The following is a 21403-nucleotide window of genomic DNA, read 5'->3' as shown; positions in this document are numbered from 1 at the left end:
AGGGGCGCAATTGCTTATAATTGAATATATAAAAAAATTTGGACAATTTTATAAAATAATATCACTACTGTAACAACAGCCCATGAAAAGGCCGTGAAATGTCTGTGAAATATCACAGGGCCGTGAAAACCCCATGAAAATACCCCGTGACTTTTGTAAAAAAAATATTTCTAAAGGCCGTGAAAAATATTTGATGTTAGAAAAAGACCGTGAAATTTCAATATCCCGTGAAAAGGCCGTGATAATTTGTCCTTTCATGCTTAATAAAAAATATCACGGCCTTTTCACTGGTTGTTGAAACCAGTGAAAAGGCCGTGATATTTTTTCATGTCAATTTTTTCTTATCCTAATTCAGATTTAAAACATCCCATGTGATTATTGTAATATGGTCTAATTATTTCCACTCACATTTTTCTAAATATCCTATAAACTTTTCATTATAAATATATGTCTGTTTAAATATTATTATATGCAATACTACAGTACTGCAGTACAGGACTGACTTTTCAATGGAACCATTCATTGTTATAATTAATGACTTTGTGCCAATAAATATTTTGTATTTAAAGAAAAGTATTTTGCTTCTCGTCTGTACATTATTATAAACAATGTAAACATTAATTTTAATTGGAACCGAAACATGTAAAAACGAGAACTTCCCGGAATATCAGACCGTATCCGGATTCGTGTTTCTTTTAGAGTAATTGTAACATTTCCGCAAGCTATGAAGGAAATTTGAAAGAAGCCGAAGGTCGATTAATATTTACTTTATAGACGCAAGACAAGTGACAGCAAGTTTGAGGTAAGTTAAGTTATTAATATTTTATTCTTTTATGCATCATATCACCAAAATGTTGATGACGTTTGTGATCATTTCCATTGAACTGATTTTCACTGAATTTGCAGAAACCGCGCAAACATGCATGTGATATATTCACTTATATTTGAGTCTGTTGCACATGATTCCTTTAATCATTTTGGTTAATGTTTTCTAAGACTTACCGGATCCTTAAAATACGATTACGGTTTTGTTTTGTTTATGTATTTGGGGAAAATAAGGGGGGGGGGGGGGTCCTTTTTCCCCATATAAAAAAAATGACATTTATGTACAGTACACTACGTAGACATAGACATAGATAATTGGAAATGATTATAATAGCAATAAGTATATCTGAAATGGAGTTCACTCTGATAATCAGAGGCGTAACCCCCTTTGAATGTGTCGGGAGCTATTTAAGTATTTTCTGACTTGGCCGTTGGGACACAGAGTTCAAAAGGGATTAATCAGAGGCGTAGCAGTGAAAGTATTTAATATTTGTACGGCAAAATGTCCTTTCTAGAAGGGTTTGTGCCATATCATAAGAATAGTTGGTATGGCAATGAGGTGTTTAAAAAATAATTGGTATGGCGAATGTGCCCCTGGCCCCCTGTAAAATAAATAGCTGTGACTCATTACGACCACTTAGTCTAGACAAGTTTGACTTTAGCCATACATATTACTTCAAAGAAACATTTAAATTTAATAGTCTGTCTTAAAAGTGTCTTTAGTCTTTAAAAAAATCTAAAAACAATAATATAAGTTGACAATACAGAACTTCGTTAACTAATGATGCCATATATATTGGATAGGGGTCAGATTTTCTGGAAAATGGTATGAAAATATGGGAAAACCTATGCATGTTTCCAAGTGGCTGTTCTGTTTCAATGATGTTTTTTAGTATTTTTCATACCATTTTCACCTCCAGTATGAAAATCTGCCCCCTATTCAATATGGGGTCATTAACCGTGAAGTCCTGTATTGCATGGAATAATATTGTAGCTGTTTTAAGTACATGTATGTACATAAATGCCAAAAATCAATTTGAATATATAAATAGTTTTTTTATATACATGTATAATATATGTAATGTTTCTTTATTTATTCTAGGAATGAAGAGCAAAAGGATATAGCAGTCTTTATATAAAATAGTTCAGGAATCCAGTTGGAAAGAAGAGCTTTTCAGTTAAAAGTATTTCCTGGGAATACACAGGAACTTCTATAAATGTTTTTCTGGAATAGTTATTCAAAAGGGCAGTGAAGTGAAGGATTACATTAGACAAATATTGCTGAAGTGGTAAAATCAGACCCAAGAGATGTACAAAATTTCAACAATACATGTTACAGCTGACTTTAGCTACTTAATCACATTGACATTTGTGTGCTTTTATGTTTTCTTTACATAATTACTACAGTTCTATTAAAATTAATATCTTTATTCTTTGTCACAATTATTACTAAAAAAAATACAGCATTTTAATATGGTTTTTCATAGTCTCACTTGCATTGTACTTAAATAAGTTGTCTGTAGATGTTTACACTAGGTTTTCAGGCATTTCACTTCACTTGATTGAAACAGCATTTAAATTTTTTGTTAAATTATGGCCTGAAAAATACATTTAACATTTTACAGGAGTTTTCACAATCAGTGAATGGCTGTTTATCACAGTAGTACATGTACATTTCACGGTCTTTTCACAATGGGCACATAATTTATCACGACTTTTTCACGGTGTACATTTTTGTTTTTCACAGGGTTTCTACGGTCTCTTTACCCAAGTTTTCGCGGCCTTTTCACGACAAATAAAGGCATTATACTGTACTATATCTACATTTCACGGTCTTTTTACAATGGGCACATAATGCATTATTACGACTTTTTCACGGTGTACATTTTTTTTTTTTCACAGGGTTTCTACGGTCTTTTCACCCAAGTTTTCAGGTGGCACCTCTTCACGGCCTTTTCACAAACTTTTCTCAGCCTTTTCACGACAGTCATTCCACGGTATTGTCACGGATAAGTTTCACGGCCCACCGTAAATTAACCGTGACAAACACTGTAAAAATCACCAGCATTTTTACGGATATTTTCACGGCCAATCTACGGGGCATTGTTCCAGTAGTGTATATTTATCGTGAAAAAAAACATGATTTTTAACGAAAATCGTCGAAAAATTGCGATGTTCGGCTTACTTATATCACTTGATTCACCTTTTAGGGGTTTTTTTTGTCTCACCTGAAAGACAATCCTCAAACAAATTTAGTTACCTTTTATTCATTCTAGGAATGTTGAAATCGAAATTTATCTAGTAACATCAACTTTGAAGAGAATTTGAGCTGTTTTTGGAGAAAAGGAGAAAATAAAATTTTTCGTTAATTTTGAGAACACTACCCAGCGAATGTACCTGCATTCTTTTAAAATTGGCAGATACTTTTTTAAAAGTGTTCATTTCATAATATTGAAGAAAATAAAGAGGTAACTTTTGTTTATAATACCACTGCATGGGAATTGAAGGTACTGCAGGTAGTCAAGCCATGGATTCGGTGACTTAATTTTGGTTAGTCTTGTCATAGTTCTGCTTTATTGTTCTCATGCTTTTTTGTCCAGTTTACATTAACCGAACCAATTTTACTACACAAGATCCGCATTTCTACAATGTAGGGTTCTTCAATGTTGCTCGAGGCTGAAGTATTTGAAAATCCAAAACCTGATAAAAACGTCAAAGAGCTGATCAAACCAAAAGTACCTAAAGTATAAACAAACTCAGACAAGGAATTAGAGCCTTGCATGAGGGAGATATGTTAATTCCTTAATTAAAAAAATGGTTTCAATTTTATAACAGCAAATTTCAATCTAACAATACCCGTATTTTCATACTGGGTACCGGACAACTCTGAATAAGGCTACTCCAAATGTTGTAATTTTGTTATCTTAAAATTAAAAGCATGTACTGGCTAGAATTTTTTTACAGTATAATATCCGGAAACATTGATTTCTTTTTTGGTCGTACTTTAATTATTACTCCATTTTTATGGTATACCTCAAACGAAGCTATAAATCATATGTTTTGTTGTCTGAAGATTGGTCAAACAGTTCTATTAGCTTTATGAAGTTAAACAGTAATATGAGTAAATTGGTAGTTCTGAAGTCTAGACAAAAATGACCTAGAAGTTACTTCGGATATAAATGGAATTATCTAAATAAACTTAATAAAGTGAAACTCATCAAAAGTGAGATATATCTATCATAATTCATAAATTGTACTATAGTTTTGTTGATCTATAAGTTCCGATGAACACTTAAATTCAAATCGCAATAGAATGCAGAAGAAGAAATAGGAAAGAAAATTTTATTCCAATTAAGGGCTCCACTTTTGACATGACAATAACATCAATAATTCGTTAATCAACTAACAATCAATTCTCTTCTAGAACTAAAATTGTAAAGTTGCATATTATATGCATATTAAGAGTGCTTTCATTTTGTTGTCCCGTTTTGTTCATACCAGGTTGCGTATTACAAAACAACAGAAACATAGCTCTTCTTGTTAAATACGATGTGTTTATGCAGTAACTTATATTCGGCTTAAACATGTTAAAGTTGAATAAAAACCTTTGTGCTTTTTTTCATTTTAATGCGTAATATTAAATAAATATATATACAACTTAAGATTAGTTGGAAGCAAGGAAATCAGTAGAGTGACTTTTGGCATGGCCATATAAGGGGAGATACGTTATTGAATCGCTACATTTTTTACCATTGTTATGGTTCTTTTAAATTTTATTTCCATAATTCATAAATTGTTCTGGAGTTTTGTCGATCTTTTAGTTCCGATGAATACTCAAATTAAAATCGCCATAGTCATCTAACCAGAAGAGTTATGTTTCTGTTGTTTTGTCTACTCCCTTCAACAAATATGTCTACTCCCTTGTTCACATGTGTCTACTCCAAGTCTTGAAAGCAGATGTGAAAAATCTAAATAGACTGAAATTCACTGTCATGAAAATTACTTGATAAATCTTCCTACGTTCATATAAATCAAATCATTCAAAGAAATTTTTGTTTGTTAAAATGAAGGGACTGATGGTATATGTACAAAACTGTGGAAAGTTAAAAAGAACATATTTTATTGATGTGTATCCCACTTCTTCTTTTATTCATAAAATATAAATAAATATTTAAAGAAATGTATAAACCTGCCAGTGATTTGAATTAAGTACGAGAAACACTGTGCTGACCCAACTCTATAGAAATTGTTTTATGTTTCGCAAAGACAACTTCGATCGGCCTTGTTATATATATGCGTATGTAAAATAAATCAGTTCCATGCCCTATATTTATTAAACTGAATTAGTTTGATATGAAATATGATTTACAGAAATAGATAACCTCATCAGGCAAAACAAATTATTCCTGTTCATAAAACGTAGTAATTGAACTGGGTGACATCTACAAGGGAAGGTTCATGACGTAGGTATTTAATTTACACCAATCAAGATCAGAGAAAATTGTTCATGGTAGTAAATTGGTAAATGTACGCAATTATAGCTTGGACGATTACAAAAACAGCTTATTGAAGCAGAAAATAAAGTTATATTATACATATAACTAATTACATGACTGCATTAAATAAAAGTACATTCTAGAAACCTGTGATACTACCGAAGAGTAACCGTTACAGACATTTGAATCTGAACATTGTTGTAGCTTTGTTCTTTAAGGCTAGGTTTAACAGTCTTACATTTTAATTCCAACTTTTCTTAAAAAAAATGGAAGGTAAATCCCTAACCTACGAATCTCTGTTGACCTATGGTTCTGTGCATTATGCACCTACTAATGGTGACAGAAAAGTAGGGATGTGACGTATTAATTCATGACCCGAAATCAAGCAAAATAAAACACAGGGTAAAGGAACATATCTTTTATTGATGTTTTCCATTTTTAAAATCACTATAATCCTTTAAAACGTTGCCGAAAAGTTCACATCTTACTGCAAGATTCAGACGCCCTACCTCTGGTTTGAGCTGATGTTGATAAGACTGCATTGTAAAAAGGACATTGATGCGGGATATAATATTAAGAAATTATAGACTATAACGATCAAATATAATAAAAGCTGTCGTCATTTCGCTGACAATATCATTGTAAAATATTGACAAAATACAATCATTTTGACGCGGGTTGACGACCACGGACAAATCAAACTTGATAAGAAATGTTCTATGAATAGAACAAATTATTCGGACGAGCTAAATAACAATTTCGATAAACATACCGACAGACAGAGAAAAATAAGTAGCGCACATAATAAATGTTATCTAAAAAAAAATACATTTGTACATTATAAGTGAGATAAAATTATTAATCGTGACACCTTAGGCGAAACTTTCAACGGTGTCCAATAACCTCAAGGGATAAACTCTATTAATATCATTGTTATATACATCGTATAATAGCGGTCATATTAAATAACCCATAATTGTCTTTTCTCTTTCTGTCTTAAACATACGTGAGACACCAGTCTGAGTGGATAACATTCCTTTTGCATGACAGAAGTTAAATAGATAAAACGTATTGGGTCTCAATACAAAAAAAAACTAGCATATAACAGAACAGTCAAAACATGCTACTTTCATATTTTCTTGAGGGAGTTGCAACCTCAGTTTTAATTATTCAAATGCGTTTTAAAACATAAAATATTTAACTACATATACTAATTACTTCAAATCATATAAGTAATTATACACTGCAGTATTGTTTTATCTTTGTGATTTGTTTTCAAATATTTCTGCTGTCTTACATTTTAAATGATTTATTAGTGAAAAATACTTCCGAAAAAAGCAAAAAGGAACTAAACAATAAAGAAATAATTTTGCAGTCATCTTTAAGGACTAGAGTCATCATGGCGATTGATTTGGAACACAATTTTCAAAGAAATAAGACATGTTTAAATCAGATGGTGTCAAATACTTACACAGTACATGAAAAGTCGTAACAGTTTAAACGCAAAAATAGCAGATTCTATTTTATCTATTTTTCAGCTGAAACATGTTTTAACTAGCAAGTATGTGCATATGTGTACTTCACAAACGAGTCAAAGAGATAAGAATAATATGATGGTAAGTTTTGTACCCTGTTAAAAGAAAGGACGTTTAACTTTAGAATATTTGTACAGGTTGTCCTTCAAGAGAGAAATTTTGAGTAGAAAAGATGATATCTCTGCTGGGTTAAAAGTGTATAAAAACATGTGCTTCATAATAAAAATCAATTTAATTTATCCACTTTCAAAGAAAATTTGGTTTGTCTTTACTATAAGAATTTTTTTTTAGATGTTGACGTTGCGTTTCTTTGACATTTAGAATACATCAAAGGCCAAAATGTAACAGTTTTGATACTATAAGTAAATATCATACGTCTATTGAACGTTAAGAAGGTGCTGCAAACAGGAGAATAGCGAACCAACTGAGAAGCGTAAATCTCTATAGGAAAAAGGTAACGTTATTTGAGGATAGGTATTTTGTCCTGTTCTACATCTGTGAAGTCGAAAAAAATATTTTGTTGTCAATGTACTAAAGTACCTCTTATCATATTTGCACAAATAGATTAGTAATATTCGACAAACATATGCCACCCAGAAATGTACATATTTATCATTGTATTCTTGTCTTTCTTTTTGCTTTGTCTATATGCCATTTTGGTTTTCTTTGTTGACATATTTGTTTGTTTTTATGGTGATTAAGATTATAACACAATGTTGACTCCTGTACCCCTATTTTTGACATTTTTACCTATTATGTCTGTTTGTTTTTTCACACATTGTTGTCAATATAATGGAATTTTATGCGACTGTCATACAAGTGAGAGGTTTAGCTAGCTATACAACCAGGTTAAATCCACCATTTTTTATACATAAGGAAATGACTGTACCAAGTCAGGAATATGACAGTTGTTTCCCATTTGTTTGATGTGTTTTAGCTTTTGCCATTTGATAAGGGACTTTCCGTTTTGAATTTTCCTTGGATTTCGATATTTTTATTATTTTACTTTTTTTTTAAAGTTCAAAAGAAATATCATGTTTCGTTGACTCTAGTTTATAATTTTTTGACGGTTTTGACACCAGCCCAGAATCCACCACTTACAAATGTATGTGTTGACATGATGTATCATTGATATGTTCCTTATCTGTAAATGTAGTAAATGTACTGTTGTAAAATTTCGAAATATTCTAAACACTAAGGTTCTCATTTAAACCCAATCATAGTTTTCCTTATCACAACTTTTCGGAAATTTAGGCTTTTAATGCTCTTCAACTTCGTATTTTATTTGTTCTCTCAACTGTTTTGTTTACAGCACTCCTGGTGAGTCTTATGTAGATGAAACGCGCGCCTGGCGTTCCAAATTATACGCCTGGTATATTTGATGATTTATTAAGCCATATAGATTTGCAGTGTAACTCTTTAAAGGGCAAGGTTTGATTTGTAGCCAAGTTGACCCTACAATTCATATTTGAAATATTCGCAAATTTGCACAATTTAATGTCTTTGTACTTTTATTTATAAATACAAATAGAATATTGCGGTTTTACTTTGAATTATTTTCCAGTCATGGGTTATACTAGTACATCAATGGGGGGCTGTCTTAAACTTGCAGTGAGATGAGAGGTATTTTTTTTTCTTGTTGAAGACCTCACTTTGACTTTGAGATGAAGAACAGCAATAAATAAAGGCAACAGTAGTATACCGGTGTTCAAAGAGTGCTGTTCCTTTGCTTTTTTTTTTGCTGTGCATATACTGATTTTGTGTCATGGATTGATACCCCATATCCTTTTTTTTTATTCTATTATGAAAAGACAATCCATTAAGTAAAACGGCGACAATTTGACTCACAGATGCTTAGAAATGATATATAGAGAACACTCCTGGCTCCAAAAGGCATTTATATTGGAAGTGTATTTTGGATTTATCTAATGTAATCAACAATTTATTATCCGATTATTTATTTTTGGCAGAATTACTGGGCTAAATAAACACCAAATCGTACCTCCTCCTTTATATAATGATATTCACAGCTTTGATTGTCCATTATCCACTGTTTTTGTCTGATTTTTTCAATGAGAAAATGTGTTTGGATATTTCTCACACTCACTTTTGTATGTACATATTATATACAAAAATCATAGCCCAACACATCACGGTCTCTTGAATAACCGTCATCCGCTCCAGGTCAAAATGTTAGAATACCAAGAAACATTAAGGTCATGGATATTGGTCTTGTATATTTGTGTGTGGCCGGGATAAATAAGTTGTTTGATTCTTATTTTCTGGAACAAAACTTTCCGAACAACAGTGAAAAACAAACAGTTTGTTTCTGTTGAATAAGTAAATAAATCTTAGAAAAATCATTTAAAAAGAAATACTTTTTCCTTAATGTTATTTAAAAAATAGCTTGTGTTGAGTTAAAGTTGAAAAACAATGTTCGCCCAGAGAAAAAAATAACCCCATCTCTTCTACCTTCTTTTGCAAATGAGCAATGGCCAGTGCCTTGAACCTTAGTGACCACATACTCCAAAAGACACGAACAGAGCATCAAAAAGCCGTCTATCGTCAACTGTACCTTAGGGGGTTACAACCTTATAGCTTAAACACAATTACATGATTTAATAAACTGGTTTAACAACAATATATGACATTTGAAGCATTCCATTACCGAAGCACTGGTTATCAGTTATTTTCCATATATTCACTTTAAATAAGATCTCATAGCCAATATGTCATTTTCAGTTTAATTTTTTCCTGAATGCACGTATTGCATTTCTAATACAGAATAATTGACATGAAGCATTTTCCCCGGTGGAGTTTCTGTTTTATTTTAATATCACGACTATCTTTTCCTATAATGTACTTTCATATCGTTGTAATGTCAATATTCTAACAATTACTATGTAAGTCTAGATTATTGTACGTATCATATATTTGCAAAGTTCAAATAGAACTGCAGCACTATTTGAATTCAATGACACAAAGATATACACTTGCCTGTATAAACTCTTACAACTGCAAAGCAAAGTTGTTTTGTTATTAATGTCCCACTCTGAATATGGCTAATGATAAATGCAATATATACTTGATTTGTAAATATAAGAAAAATTTCGCAAACAAATACATAATAGCAGGTGCACAACTTCAATATATATGAAATGTATCTGTACCCAAAAATCACCGATAACACTGTCCGGAAACAGTAAGTAAACAAGTTATGACATATATTTGGAAAGTAATGTCAGCTTAGGGAATCAGCAATTTTTATCAGCACAATACTATTAGAGCTATATGTTGTAAGGCAGTGATGTTTATTTTTGCTTCAAATAATGATAAATGATTACAATTCAGCACTTCTATGTCATACATCGATATATCAATCACTGAAGATTTTTTTTCTTTCCTTGATTAAACATGTTTATAGTTGTATCTGCAGTGATTAAGAAAGTAAACTGATTGGGCTGTTCTTTTGTAGATGTTATGAACATTTTTCATGTCTGATGAAAATATAAGATTATTTCCATAAATACACACAATAGTTTCTGCAGCTATTTATCGTTGTCGTTCCATATCGTTAAATTTAGTTATTTTGGATATGTCATGCGCATTAAGATTTTATCTAAGGTCATAGCTTTACAGAATATCAATCCCGTAAACCGAGCTTCTGAGAAACTGGTTGAGCTTGATCGATAGGTCTTATCTTTAGTTTTACATGTTTTAATTTAAGCCTATTTTTATGTATGTTTCTTTATAATCATTATCATTATCTGTAAAATAACTGCTTTTTTATAATTGGTTTATTGTCAATTATTTGTTGAACATAACATCATGTTTATGACTTCGCAGGAAAATATATGAAATTCCATTAGTGAAGAAAAAGCATTAATTCAATCACACCTCTTCAAAAACGATAACATGTTGTTCTTTTAAACAGATGATTAAGTTAATCAGAAATCATTCCTTTTTTCTCAATACAATATTTAATGACAAAAGAAAATGCTTTTTTTTTAATTCAAAGATGGATGATATTTGTCGAATCTTCCCTTTTATCTTTATCCCTTTCACGTATGTCTATCCTCATTCCACCAACCACTGGGGGTCCAAAAGGAAGTTTTTCCACCAAATAGACGTTACAGGTTTATTTAAATACTATTAGGTATAGAAACAAGTATTTACTAACAATAACAAAAACTTTTTTGTTGACGTCTTTGTCAAACTTCGGACGTATAAGATTAATAATGTGTTGTTTTCATTTTTACTATCTATACACTTTTTTGTTGGCGTCTTTGTTAGATAAATTTGCATGTTTGTTTGAATTTTTAGTCAGTTGTGTTGTATGTTTTCCCAGTTTTGGCTGCTGGATCCCAATCATTGTCACATTAAAATTGAGAAAGGAAATGGGGAATTAACCTATTATATAAAAATAAGGAGATGAGCTATGATTGCCAATGAGACAACTATCCGCCAAAGTTCAAATAAAATGGATGTAAGCAATTATAGGCAACCATACGACCTTCAACAATGAGAAAAACCCATACCGTATAGTCGGCTATGAAAGGCCTCGACATGAAAAATATGAAACAATTCAATTAAGAAAACTAACGGCCTAATTTATGACAAAACAATTTACGAAAAACAGACACGAACCAACGACAAACACTGAACTACAGGCTCTTGACTTGGGACAGGCACATAAAAAATGTGGCGGAGTTAAACATGTTTGTAAGCGCTCAACCCTCCCCTAACCTGGGACAGTGGTGTAACAGCACAACATAAGAACAAACTATAAAAATCAGTTGAAAAAGGCTTAACTCATCAGATCGATACAAAGCAGAAAAGCATTAAACAAAAACACAGACCGGACGTGTGGCAGGGTATGTCTGTTTGGGTTGCTCACACAATTTTGTCAATATAACGGAACTATAAACAACTATCATACAAGTGGGAGGTAAAACTAGCTATAAAACCAGGTTTAACCCATCATTTTCTTCCGAAAATGCCTGTACCAAGTCAGGAATATGGCAGTTGTTTTTCACTTGTTCTGTTGATTTAAAGCGCATGATTTTGTCAGTTTTTATGGATTTTCTCTTTTGAATTTGCCTTGGATTTCGGTATTTTTGTTATACTTTTTTTAACTTATCTTTTTTTTTTAAGAACGATGTATAGCCGAGACGTCAAGATATTCTACTAAATATCTTTCTAAAGTTCTTACTACTATTCTTTCTTGAAATTCGATATTTTTGTTATACCCTTTTCACCTATTGGTCAGTGATGTGCTACATACTTGTATTAACTAACTTCAATATAGATTTTATAAGCATTGACTTATCATTTACTGTTATTTGTGTCCATGCTCACTTTAAAGGGTTTTCAATTCTGTATGAAAATAAGGAGATGAGGTATGATTGCCAATGAGACAACTATCCGCCAAAGTTCAAATAAAGTGGATGTAAGCAATTATAGGCAACCGTACGGCCTTCAACAATGAGAAAAATCCATACCGTATAGTCGGCTATAAAAGGCCCCGTCATGAAAAATATGAAACAATTCAATTGAGAAAACTAACCTAATTTATAACAAAACTAATACTGTCATGTTACATGGATTTAAAAAAAAGGTCAACGTTTTTGTGTTCAAGCTTACGTTCATGAAAACATTGCTAACATTACTGTTTATACATTATATCTAACTTTTGATTTCTAACGGAAATATTCATACATTATAGATAATGCTTCATAACTACAATGCTAAGAACGCACAGTTTCGTATACTTCCACAATACAAAGTAAAATCTGAAGGAGAAGTGGTGAGTATTGTTTTTAGATTAGAAAAAATGAAACAATTGAAATAATGAATGGAAAAAAGTACTCTAATGTGAGAAAACAGTATCAATGGAGTATCTACAAAAAGGAGGATTGTTGAATAGAGAATATCGGTGCATAAAAAATGAATAGATCTGATAATGACAGGTTAATAAATGAAGAATACGGGATAATATAAAACTAATGAGTACAGAATTATAAATTAAGCAAATGAATAACTAAGCATCTTCTATATCTTGTTATTCCGTTTTGCTGAACTGTATGCTTCTCTTATTATACCTATCAAGGGAGAAATAATAATTAAAAATGTATATAAGACTACAATACAACAGCATATTTGCAGGTAGTCTCGTATCAAACCGGATATAAATAACTTTAATAGCTGCCTCGCTTTTTAAATTACAGGTTCAGATATATGACCAGATAGTATATGAGAGCATAAAATCTCCTGGTCACTTTTTTCATGCTAGTCAGCCTTTTAATGTAGACCATTTAACTTATGGGTAAGTATTTTTTTAATCTGTTTACAAAGAAAATTAAAAAAAAAAGCGGGCATACATGACAAAAACCATGTCGATTGCATTGAAATCAGTATAAGGCATGTTTTAATTCTATTTCAAAAGTTGCATTTGAACAAGATGGTCGTTGAGTTATCAATTACATGAAATTGCAATTATTAGTGTCCGAGGGATTCAGTACTTAAACAGTTTCCGAATATTTGTCTACAATTCCCAAGCATTTGGAACATTTCTGAAAAAGGTAAAAAGAACGTAGCAAAATCTGTACGTTTCACGTTGATACACTATAAAAGTCGACACCATTACTAGCGGGCTATTACACACGAGGGTATTATTCGCCGGATTGTTGATCTTTCAAAATTCATTTTTTGGTGCATTTTGCAAAATTTGTTCTTTTTTTTAGAAAACATAATACCTCTAAATTCCATCAGGCACATTGACCAGACAATTATTTTTAAATCCCTTTTTGTTAACCATGCATTTAAACATTTAGGCGTTTTTATCGTTGAGTTCTCTGTATTTTTGATGAAATGCAGTTAGGAATGCGCATTGCAGACAACAAATCTTAGAGACTTGAAAGCTGATAGCCTTTAAATTTTTTAGTACGAAGCAAACAATTGTTTCCATTGGCGATTAATCTTTTTTGTTTTCGTTTCAATTTTTGTTGTTTCTCAATTTTCTCATCAGTTATGTTTTTAGCATAATAAGGAGCTGAGATAATCATCAATCAAATACCAAAAGAACAAGAATGAAAAACACTACAGATGACAGTACGATCCGCAACAATGAACAAAATTCATACTGTATAGTTACCTATAAAAGACACCTTGTATAACAACATATGAAACCATTCTAAAGAGAAAACAAGCTAATAACTACGTTTATTTTCAACTTTGAGCAGTATTTTCTTACGTTTTTTATGTTAGTATGAATGATAAAATATGTACTCAGACAAAGCATATATAACATCTGTACAACAGTAGTCTATGTAAACGTATATCTAAAAACATTAATTCCGAAATCAGTCTTTATATATTAACATGCCTCTCAACAAAAGTAACTTTTACGTGAATTACATTTAAGGAACAACCCAGTGGTTCGATTGTAAGAATAACACTTTTTTATATTATCTACGAGTTCTTAAAAATGTTTACTAATGATCTACATTCTAAACTTCTCATCATCATTGAAATACAAAATTGTGTTTCATCTGTTCTTATTTTACAATCTCCTTAACGTTTGTAACTTTCCTAGCTTGACTATTGGATATTGTTCTCTTGTCGGTTTTAATGTTTGTTCATTTTCTATCATATCTGTCTTTTATTGTCGTTTGGGTATCTGGTTGATCCTTATAACTTATGATACATGTTCTTCTGTCATCTTCTTTCTAACTTGTTGAATGAATAAAAGAATGAAATTTATCAATTGTTTGTTACAAAGGCAGTAGATAAATTGAAATATCAGTAAAAACTAAACTATCAATATACGTTATATAAAATCAATATAAACATATTGGTTAACTTAAAGAAAATAATCAAACAAAAAGATAAACTGTATAGATTTCTATAGTTTTTGATATATCACCGGTGATTATTGGAATGTAAATACAAAATATTTTTGACTATCTGTTTCTTCTAAGTTCATGTTTTAATGACACATATATATCTATGTAGATCGGAAATCAACCTTGGTGTAGAAAGATCGGGGTTTTCCCTTATCAGATTCCATCCCGGAATACCAGAGCATGACCCTTATGTCAGGGTAAGATGTACTTTATCGAATCATTTTTCTATTAACATCAATGTTATACTCGCTATAGAAATATCTGTAGAAAGATAGTAAAGTGAATTATTATTCCGGATACATGGATATTGACCCCTTTTAAAAATAGTATTTTTATATATTCAATTTCCTAATTTCTTGATTCATATAACAGCCATTATCTGGTCTCTTCCATTAAGAAATAAAAATAATTCTCCAATCTAATCAAAAGGGTTGTGAATTTCATTGTGAAACATATAGGATGATATAATCTGGCTATATTTTTAAAAGATTTTTTTTGTAAACTTGTATTATTAATATAATGTTGACGATGAATGATATTAGACACAACTTCCAGGGAAAGATACAGGCTATTTACATTTTTTAGTTTTAGTTTTCTTTCAAATACGAGAGACCATTTAAGGCAAAAAAGGTATATGATTTGTGCCAAAATAAATATACGTTCGAGGGAATATTGGTCGAACGCTTCCGATCATAAGATATTTTAGATAGTGTCTTCTAATCTACACGGAGAGGGGAAAAGAATTTTGAGAAGTAAAATTTTTTTTTCTGTATAAATTCTTTGTAGGACCACAATTTATAAAACTATTGACATTCTGAAGAACTTAATCGTTCATAAAATTATGTGTTGTTATATTAATCTTCATTTTATAGATAAGCTAACAAAAATATATGTTGCCGAAACGCAGCTTTTTCTTTTACCTGATATTCACTATGGTCACACTTACAGTTTTGTTGAACGTCAATCGTAAACTTTTTTAGGCAATATATTTTTCATAATTTTTATCTTGATTTTTTTTCTGCTAATACAAAAGTTTTGTACCATCATATCTTAAATTTACATTTATGTTTTGTGTTATAAGCATTAAAAGAATACAAGAAATGTTTTCGATATGAAGTGGTACAATAATCATAATAATAATGATAATAAAGAAAGAAAACCGTTATAGATTTTTCTGTTTACATTTCAGGGAGGGAGTTGTATACGGTTGTTCCATAAGGAATTGGAGGCTTACTTGGTGGCAGAGGGCTTATTTGATGAAGAAGTTACAGAAGATGGTATACTTTTATTCTCGTCAAAACTTATTCAAGCTGCTTCGTATTTTGTTTTTTTTAAAGTATACCTTTAACGTCGACGTCAAAATTGCAAACTCAAAATGAACAGCTATACAAGAGATGATGAAATATACCATAACGTTTTGTTTGCATCTTTGTCCTTTAGACTTTGATGGATATTGTCTTATCAGCAATCATACCACATCTCTTTTTATATATTCAAACTGTTTATTCTTCACCCCATCCACTGTCTATTATAATGTAACTTTTTTGTGTCAGTTCATTTTAGGATACGTGTTATGGACCAGCATAAACCAAGAACATTATCTCCGCCGACATCAGGAAACACGTTTTGGCAAATTGAAGCTGAAAATGGAATATTAAATGGTGAGTATTCATAGTAGATACGACATATTATTTCATGGACGGTATGATATTTTATGCGTTTAAAAAAATCAAAACAAGAATACACCGTACCATCTAAAAATTCTAAAAAAATCAAATCCATTTCTCAGACAATGAAACATAATGCTTAAAGTACATATTATACAACGAAATAGTTAAAACAACAAATAGACAAATCAGAATAATCAGTAGATACAGTATGTTTTAGTATTTATATCAAATAGTAACACTGAATATCTAATTTGAAGGATAACTGTATGAGTTTATAGTTACTCGATACACTTATTCCTTTTTAATTTCCCATTGGAATATGTCATGTTTGTTTTCCTCGTAGGATCGTGTTACATAATGAGATTGTATAAGTATTGTTTCGCTTTATATTACCCGAAAACGTGTCAGCCTATGTTGTAAATCCTTATCGTTAATAGCAAATGCAAATTTCATTGTTTAATGAAGGATATTGTAGTGTCAATGTTTCTTAGTATCCAAAACTTGCTTTTCTGTGAAAATATCGCTCGATCGGGGTTCGTGTTTCTCAGTCTTTAGTTCTCTATGTAATGCTTTGTGGACTTTTCCGTTTTTTTTTTTATATCGTTTTACGTTTTTAAGCCTTGGCGTTGTCGTCCTCTATTGAACTTATAAGTTTTGAATGTCCCTTGGTATCTTTCGCCTCTTTTTTTCCCCTTTTCATTTATTTTTGAAATTTATTTGATTTTACATAAAGCAATTAATTGAAAATTATTAATCGCCTGTATTCAAGTATTTCAGGGCAAAATGATATTCCTAAAGAAAACTTAAAATTTCACACAGATCTATATGTCACCTTTAGATCAGTTTAAAATCGATGGCATTTGTAGGTGATATATTGAGATGGGAACAGCAAGTAAGACTTCGTCACATGACAACACGAAAGTACCTGTGTATAGATGCCACAAAAGAAATTTCATTGACTGATGACAACGAGGATCCGAAAACAGTGTTCAGACTTTATTCTGTTATTAGTGTACGCTTTTCTTTTATTTCCATGTTTGTTTGTCACGAGATAACGCACAATTTATAGAATCGTAAATTTTATATTCAATTAAGAAACTGGAGTCTCCTGAAGAAACCATCAACATAAGGGTAATTCATTACAAAATCTAGCATGTATCTTGATATTTTGTAGCTCGTTAATTTTGAACATAGTGTTAATGAAATGAAGCGGTCATGATTTGTAGCTATCAGTCTACTGTTTAGATAAATAAGCTACAGAGGCTTTTACTACTCTTTGGTGGTTTTATACTTTATTTAGCCTTGAATAAAATCAAAAATGTCTTCATATAAAAAAAATATTAATTATCTTAATTAGTTAACTATTGTTAAGTGTCATATCTTCTTCAAGTTAAAGCTTTGTCCTGCTTTCATTTTTGAAACATGATGAATATTTTGTTCAAATATACCGATTATCTCATAAAGAACTAACCTCGGAATGTCAACCTTGTCATCGATTACCCTATTGACAATTCCATATTTATCAATAGTACTTTTCACAACATTTGCAAATAAACATATTTGCTGAAACAGAAAATAGTATATCCCACAGCTTAAGATTTATAATGTTTTTGTGAATGTATGAACAAAAATGACAAAATGTTAACTTATTGAAACTTATTTTTATCTTAAAAAAATCATTATGAAAGATCCTTCTCAAATAAGAGACAACATTAGTTTACCAATTTTCAAAACTCGAAAATCCATTCAAATATACTAGCGAAGAAAAACACCCCTAAGGAAATCGCATGAACTCTCAGAAGAGCGTCTCCGCTTCCCATACATTACCCGCCATGTGCACCCAGACTCGGTAAAATATTTCATGATTGGAGAAAGGACAATATCGGTAAATTTATCTTTATTCGTTTAATTTTGTTACGATGTAAATAACAACCAATTTAACTCATTTTATTTCTATAGGAAAGAGATGAAATTCGCTATGAAAGCTATTGTAGAATAGAGCATGTTTTAACTGGATTTTGGTTGCATGCACTAAAAGGTATGGTGTCTTTCTTATTTTAAAGATAACTATCAAAACATCATCTAAACTTGTAATAAGAATTAATTACAATTTTGTAGACTAGTAAATTCCAGTAAAAATTTAGTTAATCATAAATCGGAAAGTACAAGTACAAAATGCTTCTTTTAAAAGATCAAATTTGATCTCAATGTTAAACAAGAAGCTAGTAATTACCATGAATTTATCAATTAAATACAAAATAACAATTCTTGCCGAGAGTGTTCTGATGGAAATCGGAAGGGAAAACAAATTAAATGATAAAAGATAACTTAAAAAGGAAAGATCTAAAAATATCGTTATTTTTTATGGGTTCTTAATGCTTTAATGAAATATAAATAGTTTTTTAAGTATCTGAAACAGTTTATTACAGAAATTAATTTTGTCTCATGCACGAAACTTATAGTGTCGTTAATACAGCTCGTTCATAATAAAGTGTTATCGACATTCATTTATTTTGAATTTGTTTTCTTTTTTCTTCTATGATAAAGATGAAGACTATATTCGAAAGAAATTTCGAGATATGGAGAACAGTAATGATCAAAGTCTGCGTGGACTTCGCTGGGATTCTGCACCAGTTCGACAGGTAAAGACCGTACTCACTTTGTATTAAATTATTCCATCTTTTATGATTATTTGAAAAATTTAAGTCAAAGTGGATGTTTTTACCGTTATGCAAAAACAGTTAAAATTTTCTTAAATATGTTTTTTTAAGATAGGCTCACGACGATGACACATTTTGCAGACTATGTTTAACAGGTATTGTATAAAAATGAAAGATAACAAATATTGGTTACATGTGTTTGAAACAATACTACACAAAACAAATCGTGAAAAAAATAATATATCCTACATTAAGTTAATATCTTTTATATAAAACATCTTTGTATACAATGTAAATATGGAAAATGGTGGATTTTTTTCAGGTATATAAAAGGTTATCTTTCTAAATTGTTCATAATAATTGTAATTATGAACTCCACATTTAAAATGAAGTTCAAAACACAAGTGTACATAGAACATAATACAATCTAAAGAGGTGAGACCAATTTCCCGAACCATATTTTACATTGGATCATTTTCTATACTCACAGTATTACAGCTTCAATTGTGTACTATGAGGTTCTAACAAAATTACGGCGTATTGCCTAACATTAAACACAATTTTAAATACCTAAAGGTAGATGCAATTTTAAACGGTGTTAATTAAAATCAGACTAATGCCTGAGGGAGATACATTCCTTTATCTTCAATGATTTCGAAATTAATAACAGCAAATTTCAACCTAACAACATACGTATTTGCATGCCAATACCGAAGAAATGGTTACTTGGCTATTGATACACTCGGATACTACCAACCAATGCACCAGCAGAATAGTAGTAATAATGTTTACGGTACCAATTTTGCTGGACCAGATGCGCATTTCGACAATTAATGTCACTTCAGTGATGCTCGGGGCCAACATATTCGAAAAACCAAAAGAACCAAAAGTAAAGGCCAACCCCGGACGTGGAATCAGAGCTATGTCTGAGTAAGATACGTTCCTTGAATTAAAATTATTTCAAAATTTATAACCACAAGTTTGAATGAAACCATATCTTGAAGTACTTGTTCTAAGGTAGATTTTAGCAATTTTCAGATTTTATCACAAAAATAAATATGAAGGACATTCTTAAATAAAACACAAATTTAAAGTAAAGCTTAATTTTAGTATTTCAGACATATAATTTATATTAGGTCATGGTGGTTAATAATGACCTTTAGCGCAAAATACAAAAAAACTGTGAAATCTGCGTTATTGTATCAAAACTGCATTCAACAGCAATGTTTAGAACTAAATAACATTTTTATATATTGTAAAACTTAAAATGTGAATTATTTAGACTCTGTAAAATTCCAGTAGGTTTGAACAACTTCGAATCTTGACCCTGTGAATGAAATGAATATAAGAGAAACTGGCATACCTCATTTTTCGTTGTTGTATAGAAATTAATTATATTGGACTATTTTTCCAAACTGATATTTTTTTAAAAGCTCATTAGCCATAATTCATTTTATGACTACCCTTCAACTTTGTTCTTTATTTTGGCATTTTAGCTTTTTTGATTCGAGCGTCACTGATGAGTCTTTTGTAAACGAAACGCGCGTCTTGCGTACACAATTTTATCCTGGGATCTATAATGAGATCATTTACAACCATTGGTGCGTGACACTGCTGGTGGAGGTTTCTCCCCGAGGGTATCACCAGCCCAGTAGTCAGAAATGATGACATGAATTATCATTGATATGGTCATAATTATAAAGTAATTGTTTACAAAACTTTGTATTTTTTGAAATACTTAGGATTTCTAATCCAGGAATAGATTACCTTAGCTGTATTTGGCAAAACCTTTCTTAATTTTGGGTCCTCGATGCTCTTCAACTTCGTTCTTTAATTTGCCTTTTAACTCTTTTGATTCGAGGGTCACTGATGGGTCTTTTGTAGACGAAACGCGCATCTGGCGTTCAAAATTTTAAATTCGGTATCTATGATGAGTTTATTCATAATTAGTTTTTATTCTCTTTGCTTAAACTTAAAATCCTAGAAATACGTGAATTCTTCAGTAAAAGATACAATCGAAAGCTGTCAGCTGTCCACTTAAATAAAGGAATAAACATTGAAAAAAAAACCTGGAACAAACAATATCAATCTCATCGTCAACTATGAATTGTTATATATAAGAAAATTTTCATTTTGAAAATATGTCATGCTGTGCATTGATAAAGATATCGTTTGAATCATTTTTTTAAAGCAAGCGATAGAATTATCTCTCTTTTTACAAGATTGCAAAATGTAGTTTAGGTAAAGACATGGGTAAACTAGAATATAAGTAAACAAAAATCGATTCTAAGATCGAATTGTAATTAATAGAAC

The 21403-nt window shown here is 30.9% G+C and overlaps 2 long non-coding RNA genes across 2 annotated transcripts; both read left to right on the top strand.

Annotated features, from left to right (window-relative positions):
• The first annotated feature begins 717 nt into the window (after nucleotides 1-717).
• On the top strand, nucleotides 718-2302 carry LOC127701404 (uncharacterized). Its single transcript, XR_007982019.1, has 2 exons — nucleotides 718-802; nucleotides 1928-2302. It is a non-coding gene; the product is annotated as an uncharacterized LOC127701404 (long non-coding RNA).
• A 4564-nt stretch (nucleotides 2303-6866) lies between these two features.
• On the top strand, nucleotides 6867-13175 carry LOC127701403 (uncharacterized). The gene is made up of 3 exons (XR_007982018.1): nucleotides 6867-6937; nucleotides 12582-12662; nucleotides 13084-13175. It is a non-coding gene; the product is annotated as an uncharacterized LOC127701403 (long non-coding RNA).
• Nucleotides 13176-21403: the final 8228 nt, after the last annotated feature.

This window comes from Mytilus californianus, unplaced genomic scaffold (genome assembly GCF_021869535.1).
Source record: "Mytilus californianus isolate M0D057914Y unplaced genomic scaffold, xbMytCali1.0.p SCAF_5, whole genome shotgun sequence".
NCBI lineage: Eukaryota > Metazoa > Mollusca > Bivalvia > Mytilida > Mytilidae > Mytilus > Mytilus californianus.
The sequence above is the reverse complement of the archived record's forward strand: the minus strand, read 5'-3'. Positions and strand labels throughout refer to the sequence as shown.